Source organism: Rhinopithecus roxellana, chromosome 8 (assembly GCF_007565055.1).
Source record: "Rhinopithecus roxellana isolate Shanxi Qingling chromosome 8, ASM756505v1, whole genome shotgun sequence".
Classification (NCBI taxonomy): Eukaryota; Metazoa; Chordata; class Mammalia; order Primates; family Cercopithecidae; genus Rhinopithecus; species Rhinopithecus roxellana.
In genome coordinates, this window is record NC_044556.1 from 48,897,973 (window position 1) to 48,908,662 (window position 10,690).

General features: G+C 43.8%; 1 long non-coding RNA gene across 1 annotated transcript; it reads left to right on the top strand.

Annotated features, from left to right (window-relative positions):
- Positions 1–7,887: 7,887 nt before the first annotated feature.
- Positions 7,888–10,379, top strand: LOC115899065. Its single transcript, XR_004058666.1, has 3 exons — positions 7,888–8,027; positions 9,024–9,177; positions 10,271–10,379. It is a non-coding gene; the product is annotated as an uncharacterized LOC115899065 (long non-coding RNA).
- The last annotated feature ends 311 nt before the right edge of the window (positions 10,380–10,690 follow it).

Consider the following 10,690-nt stretch of genomic DNA (forward strand, 5'->3'; position numbering starts at 1 on the left):
TTTCAATAACAACAACAACAACAGCCAGCATTTAGTGAGAGCTTACAATGTAGCAGGTAATGAGCTAACTGCTTAAAAATATTTAGTAATAATAATACCTGATTACATTTTATTATAAGAGACTTGAGGTCGGGTGCAGTGGCTCACATCTGTAATCCCAGCACTTTGGGAAGCCGAGGTGGGAAGATCACTTGATGTCAGGAGTTCAAGACCAGCCTGGCCAACATGGAGAAACCCCGTTCTCTACTAAAAATACAAAAATTAGCCAGGCACAGTGGCACATGCCTGTAGTCCCAGCTACTCGGGAGCCTGAGGCACAAGAATTGCTTGAACCCAGGAGGTAGAGGTTGCAGTGAGCCGAGATCATACCACTGCACTCCACCCTGGGGGTAGGGGGCAGAGCAAGACTATATCTCAAAGAGAAAGAGAGAGAGAGATTTGAATAGTTCAGAAGTATATAGAATAAAACATGAAATTCTCACTATTTTTTCTGGATTTAGTCAATTAACCCTTATAACAATAGTGAACTGATACATAGTCAGGCACTATTTTCTGCATTTCACATACATTAACTTGTTTTAAGCCTCACACCAATCTTTTGAGGTAGGTGTTCTGTTATCACCCCCATTTCACTGACAAGGAAACTGAGGCACAGAGAGGCGTAGAAAGATTCACTAACCTGCCAAGTGGCAGTGATGGAAACGGCTGAACCCAGATTCAAATCCAGGGAGTCTGGCTCCAGCATCCACGTTCCTTATCGTGATTTTACTGCCTTTGGAGTAGTAATAAGGTTATTCTCATTTCATAGATTTATTTATTCACTCAGCAAATATGTATTGCCAGGTGCAATACGAGGCTCTAGGGCTCTTGTAGAGAATAAGGCAGACTTCATGGAGCTCCCATTCTACATGAGGAAACAGTGGCCCCAGAAGGTAAATACTTGTTGAGCAAGGGTTGTTTAGCCAGTAAACAGCTCTGGGACCCTTGGGTCTGACTCCAAGGCTAATGTTCTTAATCCTAGGCCATACTGCTTCCCTGAAGAGAGTCCCATATTACAGGCCAGGGAAGACTGTGTAAGGATTCCTGCAGGTGGGCAGCCTGGGTGACCTGAAATGTGCCACAGCAATGACCAATGTCATTCTCTCACCTTTCCTTCTCTGCTGTCCTCTCTCCCTTCTTCTCCTTATCACTTTCATTTGCCTTCAAGTGTACAAGGGTAGAATCTGACGGGGGCACTCAGGGCTGGAGAGATTGCTGCGAAGAAAAAGCCCACTCCCACGACTCTCTCCAAGCATTGCCTCAGCCGTGTCTAAACTACCTGAACTTTTTAAAATGTTGTCAGAAAAAAACTACTTAGCAATCCTTTCTTCACACTCTCCAATTATCTTTCCCGTCTCACCTCCCCAGCAAATTCAAGTCCTTCCACAGTCTTCGCAAGGCGAAAGTTCTGTCTTGCCCCAGTCTCTCATATCGTGTCCTCTGGGCTGAGTGGGCATCTTTGCACTTCCTGCATTTTCGAGAAGGTAAGTTGCCCCACTTCTCTAAGGGTGCAGCCTAAAGCTGTTTTTCAAACTCATATCCCTTTTGTTGCTTTATCTTATTTTACTTTTTTTTTTTTTTTTTCAGACAGGATCTTGCTCTGTCATTCAGGCTGTAATGCAGCTTGTAGCTCACTGTAAACATGAATTTCTGGCCTCAAGCAATCCTCCTGCTCCAAGTGGCCCTCCCACTTCAGCCTCCCAGAGTGCTGGGATTACAAGCATGAGCCACCATGCCCTGCCCTTTGGTTGCTTTAGATCCTCTCCAAGTTCTTGTTATCACACTTCACTTGTGAGGCATAAAACCCAGCATGGTCTATGCTTGGAAAGAGTCAGGACTATTACCAAGATCAGGCCAGCTTCTGAGCATGGCTTCTGGTGGATATACTCTGGGGCTGGGTGGGTTGGTGGTCCTGGGAAGATCCCAGCCCAGTGCTGAGGTCTGAGAACTTAAAGAGGTGGTAGGGATGGGAGTCCCACAAAGGATGTTTCAGGGAGGCTAAGGGTCAGCTACCTCCTTCCCTGCAGTCCTTGGCCTGGGAACGCAAGAACCCCTTTCAACTTTCAGAGATGTCTGAAGGAATTGGGGAAGGAGAAGAGGGCTTGGCTGCGTCACTCTCAGTGAAATGTCCCCTACCACATGGGTGTGAGGCTTCCCATCACTCAGGCTTCAGGGAGCTCTTTAAAGACCCCTGGTGGCTCTAAGTGAAGTCCCCAAAGGATTGATCAAAAGGTGGGAGCCAGTTAGGGGTTTGGGAGGTGTAGTAAAGAGAATCTGCACCTTTTCCCTGTGCCACGTTGTTCAGCTTTCTCCTTTCTCTGGAAGTTACTTTTCAGGGATATAGGGAAAAGCAACATGCCCATTTTTAACTTTAGTTCATGTTCCCTCCCAAAAAATGGCTCATACAGGTGGTTGAATTGGGGGAGTTATGCTAAGAAGTAGGATTGGGACCTTTGAGGTCTGTGAAGGCTGAAAGAAGGAAGAAGGAGAAGCCAATCCATGATGACTTTATCGGATCATCGTTGTGGGCAACCAGAGCTCAGTCCTACTTAGAAGGCTATGAAGCCCCTGTAGAATGCATCTCAGACTTGGCAGCCTGCAAGGTGGAAGAGGGAAGTATTAATCTACCAGTGTCTGCTCCCACTGATCAAGTATTGTCCTTTGGTTGTTAACTTCCCCATACTCTCGGGTTTGCATGTGTATCAGAATGGTCGAGCAGGTTCCTGCAGGCAGATGTGGCACAGAAACCAGGAACAGAAGGTGAGCACTGCTCTCTGCATCCAAAGACACGGCTCTGCCAGGTTTCACTTGCTCATAGCTGGTTGCTATAGCAATGGCTGAAACAGTAAGGTGGGCCCAAAGGAGGTATGTGGGGCACTGGATTCAGGGGATGAATCCTCTTTCTACCTCCCTCCACCTTCAGATTCAGATCCTGCCAGTTCTTCAAAGACTAACTCAGTCCCCTCCTGAGAAGTTCTTCCAAAGGAATCTGACCATAGTCAACTTTTCCCTTTAAACTCTCAGAGCAGTCACTAAGTAGAACTTACTTTTGCTTGATCTGTATAATGTACTACAATCATTTTACTCCTTGGATGATAACTTATGGTCAGAGATTTCATGAACCCCAGCCCCAGCATGTTGTACAGCAGTGGATGCAAAACAGGCTTGTCAGTGTTTATTGCATTGAATGGTATAACAATTATTGATAATAAGAGCTCTGCAGTTTTTAAGTATTTGCTTCCTTGTCAGCACCATAGGCTAGGTTATAGGAATGGAAGAAGAGAACCTGAGTGAAGGTTTTATTTGGGGCTCTGGATTTTAAATTTAGCCTCCAGAACCATGACACTTTCCTACTCCTCAAAGTCTTCAAGTTATCTCTAGCAGAAAATGTCCCCTGCAGCCTTCTGTTTGAAGACTTTGGCGGTGCTGGACTGGCCTTTCCAGCTGGTCATTTCTTCCCAGCCCTTTTTCTCACTTCAGCCTGGCACACCCCCTCCTCATGAAGCCTTTCTGGGTCAGATCCACTCAAGTCACTGAATTCAACTCCACATGTATCAACCCAGAGCCTTCTACGGCTAAGTCCAGTGATGCACTATCCCTTTTCCTGGGCAAAAATAAAAGCAATAAGATTTTCTTCCCCATGTCCCTCTAGAATTAGTAATGAACTTGCTCTGCTCTATCCAAATCCTTTTGCCATTCTCTGATGTTGACTCATAGGCAAAATGAGTGATTAGGGCAGTGGCCTGTATCAGCAGAACTAAGCTTACTGCCATCTTGAGGCAAAGGTAACTGGTCTTTTGGGAGTTGAACCAATGACCTGGACCTCATTGGCACAATGCTTTAGCTGACACAGACTAGTCCATCATCTACTTTTTGTTATCTAAAGAAGGGGTGCACTGGACACGAATAACAGAAGCCATAGGTAATTCAACTCAACGAAAAGCTAATGAGGGGCATAGAGTAAGCCAGGCCTTGTGTTACACAGCAGGGTACTCTGAAAAGACCTTCATATTTGGCATCAGAGATCCTGGGTTTGAATCACAGCTCTGCCATTTGTTGGTCTTAGGTGTGATCTTAGGTGAGTCACTTGACTGCTAGATGTCTCAGTTTTCTCATAGGTGGGATTTTATTGAGGATCAGATGAGATACAATATGTGAAAGCACTTTTAAACAGTTGAGTGTGAGATATTATTAGTTTTTATGTAAAGAAGAACAGGACCCGATCTCTATCTTTAAGACTCTTACCTTTTGTCTGAGTCTGATTGGGTTGGACTTCTTCCAGAGAGAAAATTTCCTTGAGGAATAAGCTCAGGTCTCCAGTCCACTTGAGCAGAAGGGAACCTTCTTGTGGGAAGAAGTCGTCTTCCCTCCATGTGGTCCAACTTCGCCATCAGGGAGGAGGCTGCTGGTGTCCATCCATCTGAGCAGGTGGCAGCTGAATGCCAGAGGTAAGGGCACACAGCCTGGAATATGTATTCATGGATTACAGAGAATTCACAGATCTCTCTGGGTCGACCCCCAAGGTATATAGGTAGATATTTTGGAGTAAATTGTTCTAGACAAATGGTTTAAAAATCAAATTTTCCAGGCTGGGCACAGTGGCTCACGCCTGTAATCCCAGCACTTTGGGAGGCCAAGGTGGGTGGATCACAAGGTCAGGAGATCGAGACCATCCTGGCTAACACAGTGAAACCCTGTCTCTACTAAAAATGCAAAAAATTAGCCTGTCGTGGTGGCGGGCGCCTGTAGTCCCAGCTAGTGGGGAGGCTGAGGCAGGATAATGGCGTGAACCCGGGAGGCGGGGCTTGCAGTGAGCTGAGATCACGCCACTCCACTCCAGCCTCGGGGACAGAGCGAGACTCCGTTTCAAAACAAAACAAAACAAAACAAACAAAAAATTAATTTTTTAAAAATCAAATTTTCCCATAATTGACAGAAACCTTCTCCCCATAAGTCCCACTCAATTTGAGAAGATGTGTACATTCTGACCAGTAACCAGTCAGACCTCAACTAATTAAGTTGTAGAAATATTAATGGCCGTGCTCATGTTTGTCTAGAACTTAATGAAGCACGTGAGCTGAGAAACTAGAGTTACCCAAGTTTGGAAATCTTATAAAGTGATTAGTGTTTAGGAAAGGTGGAAGAAAATTGAGAGACTTTAAAAAAAAATCAAGATTGGGAATATTAGAGAATCTAATCTACTAGAAAAATCATTCAGCCGGGAATAAATGAGAAATAGGTGGTTGAAAAAGTTCTATCATTTCTTTCTTTGGCATGTATTGAGTGTGATGTGGTAGGACATTTTCTAGCGGCTGGGGTATGTAGTAGATTCCTGCTGTCTGGCGGAGCACCCATCCCCCAGCTACTAAGGACTCACACTTGCACCCTTCTCTGGAGCCCTGCAGCAGGGAAGCACTCCCCCCAGTGATGCCTGGATGCCTGGGAGGTTATGCTACCTTCATCCCCCCACCACACACACATACACACACACACACTCTAGGGGCAGCTTGCAGCCAATGTCCGGTTGTTAGGGATGGGAATAAAAGCAGCAGTCCCCTTGTCTCAAGTGGGCTGACTCTGTGATGTCATTCAAGCTCCAAAGTGCCCCCTGGAATCAGGCTGAGGCTAGACCCACAGCTTGATTGATCTCTCCAGCCCTATCCAGTTTCCCTCACTCATATGAATTTCACCCTCAGTAAATCACTTGAGTAAGAATTCTCATCTCAGTGTCTGCTTCTAAGGAACCCAAGTTAAGACAACAGGCAATGCTGAATAAATCAAAAGTAGTCTCCCTCTGGGAGCTTGTACTGGGGGAGGATACGGACAAATACACAAGCATTTATAATGTAGAGTCACAATGGTAGCTTCAGAAGATACACGGTGCTCTGGGAACAGCAATAGGCACAGAGTGTTTCTTAGAGTTGAACATTTCTGAGCTGAGAACTGAAGTATAACTAGGAGCTGGCTGGGTAAAGAGTTTGGGGAAATAAAGAATTTCTCAAGCAGAGGAAAAATAAGATATTGAGGATGAAAGGAAAATACTGTAATATATGCCCCCCATATCATAAATGGTTCAGTATGACTGAAGCCAAGGGTGAGAGTAGCAAGAAAAGACACCAGACACAGATAATGAAGGGCGTAGTGAGATATTAACACATTTCTATTGTATCCCTGGGCAAAGGAAAAATAATGAAGAATTTTAAGTGGACGACACATGATAATGAGAGGTGAAGCCAGCTGGACATTTCTGGGGGAGTGGGGGACTTGGAGAACTTTTCTGTCTAGCTAGAGGATTGTAAACACACCAATCAGTGCTCTGCGTCTAGCTAAAAGATTGTAAATGCACTCTGTAAAAATGGACCAATCAGCACTCTGTAAAATGAACCAATCAGCTCTCTGTAAAATGGACCAATCAGCAGGATGTGGGCGGGGACAAATAAGGGCATAAAAGCTCCCCCCCCCCCCCCCCCCCACCGCAGGCACCCAGCTAACCAGCAGCTGCAACCTGCTGGGGGTCGTTTCCGGGTGGAAGCCTTGTTTTTTCGCTCTCCATAATAAATCTTGCTCACTCTTCGCGTCCGAATGAGGCCTATGAACGCTAACACTCACCGCCAGGCTCTGTGGCTTCATTCCTGAAGTCAGCGAGACCACGAACCCACCGGGAGGAACAAACAACTCCGGATTCGCCCCTCTAAGAGCTATAACACTCACTGCGAGGGTATGTGGCTTCATTCCTCGAGTCAGTGAGACCACGTACCCACTGGAAGGAAGAAACTCCGGACACACTATCTTTAAGAACTGTAACAGAACCCACCAGAAGGAGTAAATTCCGGACACAGTAAGATCACTATTTCTTAAAAATCCCTGGGCTGTAGAATGGGAATAAAAGACTTAGAAGGCAAAGCTGATAGTAGGGATACAACATCAGTTAATATTTCAGTTGTAATATTACAGTTAAGGGCTGGAGTATTGGCACTGGAGAGAAAGGGACTAAATTCTCAGCTCCAACACTTACCAGCTTGGGTAAATTATTTATTCTCTTTAAACTTCAGTTTCCTTAATGATAAAATGGGGCTACAGTAATAACCAGAGCAGATATGCACATTGAAGGATCTAATGTTCCAAGTTGGCACCTTGGAAGCACCATCAAAATGATCTGTTATTAACCATGTGATCTTAACCTGGGCAACAGTCGTGGAAATGGAAAGACATAGATCATTGGTGCTGTGGCACACACGTGTAGCTCCAGCTCCTCAGGAGGCTGAGACAGGGGGATCACTTAAATCTAGTGTGGACAACATAGCAAGACTCCATCTCTAAAAAAAGTGTAGCTGGATTCAGAAATAGTAGGAGGTGGAATTAAAGGGTTGGATGTGGAAGTGGAAATGAAAGAAAGTAAGGTGTCAAGGATTTCTGGCTTGGGCAGCAGGTAGATTGCAGCATCTTTCCTTGAGATAGGACTTTAGGAGAAGGTGAAGATTCTGAATGGAAGCTATAGAACTGGATGTGTTGCTTTTGAAGAGCCTATGAGCTACCCAAAGTGGAATTGTCTGGAAAGTAGTTGTACATGAGAGGCTAAAATTGAGGAGAGAGATCTGAGTAGAACATACATAGGTAGGGTAGAGGAGAGAACTCAGACAGTGTGTGAGTTCTAATTTGCATAGTCCACATTCATTTGTATCTTCAGATTTTTCTGAGCTGTAGTAAAAGAGGTGTGTATTTCAAACATCATGGGAACAAAACGTGGGAGGGATCTTACAGAGCAGCAATTAAAATCATTGCTGGCATGTGGTCTTTCACAATAAAATTTTCCCCTTCCTTTTGATTCCTCTAGGCAACAGCACAAAGTTAAACCAGGAAGTCCCTCTGCCTTGCTAGGGATCCAGGCTTGCCTTCCTGTCGAGGTATCCCATTTGATCAGTTGACCTAAGTTTGAACAAACACTGCCACCTGATGCATGAAAACTCTACTGTGACTTACGTTAAAAGGTAATTTTCAAAAAAAAAAAAAAAAGATAGAATCATGACTCATACAGATTGAACATGAACTGAGAATAGAGAAGAGGGCGAGTCATGGCACTGGACCTGGGAGACAAAGGTGAGAAGACAAGACTTCCACTCTCAGGGAATTCAGTCTGGTGGGGGAAGCAGATAATTAAACAGATCATTAGAATACAGTGGAATACATCCCATACGTTTAGTTTTGGACCAAAGCTATGGGGTGGATCCCAGCAGTTGAAGGAACTGAAGCTAGAACAAGGACTTTAAAGGTCAGAGCTAAAATTGGAGATAGTCAACAGGGTGGGGATGGGGCAAGGAAGGAAAGGGTGGAACAACTTGGAAAAGATTTTGAATGCTCTTAAGCCAGAGACAAAGTAATTGACTGCAACATCGCAGCATTAGGAAGAGTGTTAGTGCTCTTGGATTCCATGCTTCTCAGACTGTGCGTCATGGAATCCTCAGAATTCTGAGGGGCCCCTATGATTAGAGGCCACCATAGTGGAGGAGTTGAAACCAAGCAGACACCCTACTAAACCAGAGTTGTTATCTTGTTTCGCACATTAAAACTGTGTGCAATCTTTCTTTTGAAAAAAAGAAAAGTTGTTGTGCCTGAAAAGAAATTGAAAGCTACCAGCTTAAGGTAAATCAATGTACAGATAAAGAATATGAGGCCCAGAGAAGCTAAGTCAACATGCTTAAAATCAAATCATACAGCTAATTAGGGATCAAGTTGGGCCTAGAACCTAAATTTTTGATTCTCAGGCTGGTGTTCTTTCTTGCTATGTCTGAGACCTTGTACTTCTAATTTGCGTAGTCCACATTCATTTGTGTCTTCAGATTTTTCTGAGCTGTAGTAAAAGAGGTGTGTATTTCAAACATCATGGGAACAAAACGTGGGAGGGATCTTACAGAGCAGCAATTAAAATCATTGCTGGCATGTGGTCTTTCACAATAAAATTTTCCCCTTCCGTTTGATTCCTCTAGGCAACAGCACAGAGTTAAACCAGGAAGTCCCTCTGCCTTGCTAGGGATCCAGGCTTGCCTTCCTGTCGAGGTATCCCATTTGATCAGTTGACCTAAGTTTGAACAAACACTGCCACCTGATGCATGAAAACTCTACTGTGACCTACGTTAAAAGGTAATTTTCAAAAAAAAAAAAGATAGAATCATGACTCATACAGATTGAACATGAACATATGTTAGAGATTTTGTATAACTCAATCAGTGAAAGAACTAGGCAGATATTATGACTAACTGGCTCAAAAGAGAATACAAAGAACATGTATAGATCAAGAATATTGAAATGAATGCACAAAAAAAGGGCAAAACTGACTTTTTCCACAGAGGGAGTGGGAGTCAATTGAACCTCTACCAGAGGGACAAAACTTGAATGTTTACAGACAACAATTATTTTGCAATGCTATCAGCTAGTTACAGTTTACAAAGTTGTGAAATAGCTCCCATAGAATCCAAATCAGATAAAAGATAGCAGAAGGGTGTGCGATGGACAACACATAGTTTTCCAAAGATGTGCAGACATTTTCCTTACAACTATTGGAAAAGCAGAAGTATCATTTACAACAAAACATGGGCATCCCAGGTTCCTTTTTCTGTTTTGTGTACATGCAAAAATACAGAAGTGTGTATGTGTATATGTATTTGCATATACTTTCTAATATAAAAATTTCACAAAAAAGTATTTAACCCTGAATTCATGCAATGTACCCTGATACTTTTTATTCTATTCTTTTGTTAATGCTGGTATCCACACAAATTAATTTTGTGACGCCTTAACGGATTACTACCCACGAATGGGTCAAGAAATCACGTTTGTAAACGGGACTAGATCAGTGCTCCTCAAACTGTCGGTTGTGAAGCACCAGTTTTTAAATACTTGACAGTATTTAAAATACGTGACAGTCCTTCACATACTGACCGATGCTTTCATAAAACACAATAAAAATAAATTATTAGGAAAATGAAGTGAAAAAAACTCCCATAGACTTACGCAATGCAAGCTCAACTTTTTATTGTTAGATTTAACAGACATAAAATTGGATGCTGGGGCAAGGTCAAATTCCTATTTAAAGGTTTCCAAATGCTTATTCTGTTTCTATGCTTCATTTCTGCACACTGGAACAGTGATGGATTCCACTGGTCCTTGGACCACACTTTGAGTAGCACTAACTAAGTGACTACCTCTGACAGTACAGTGATTTTTTGTTTTCCAGGAACTGACACTCCTTCAGGCTACCTTAGTCACTGGGGGCTTGTTGCAGCATACCTGTGGCAATGAGAGAGAGGTACATCACAGGAGCATCTGGCAGCAGTGGCCTCCCGGTGAGTGAAATGTTACATGGCCACTGGAAGGATCTAACACTGAGGTGGCCCTTCATCTCCGTGCTGTTCACTGCGAGCATGCCTTGGCTGCTCTTCTGTGTTCTTCCTGATACTCCTCATAATACTGACTGATTGTTTTTTGGAATTTCCCAGTTCACATTCCCAAGAGAATCCACTGCCCTATTTAATCATCACTTCTGTTGCTGCAGAACTTTGTGCAGTACTGGGGTTGCTTGCTGCCTTAATGTCGGGGGTTGGCCAGGCATCCAGTCATAGGGCAGAGTAGGCTCTTGTGGTATAGAAATGGCCAC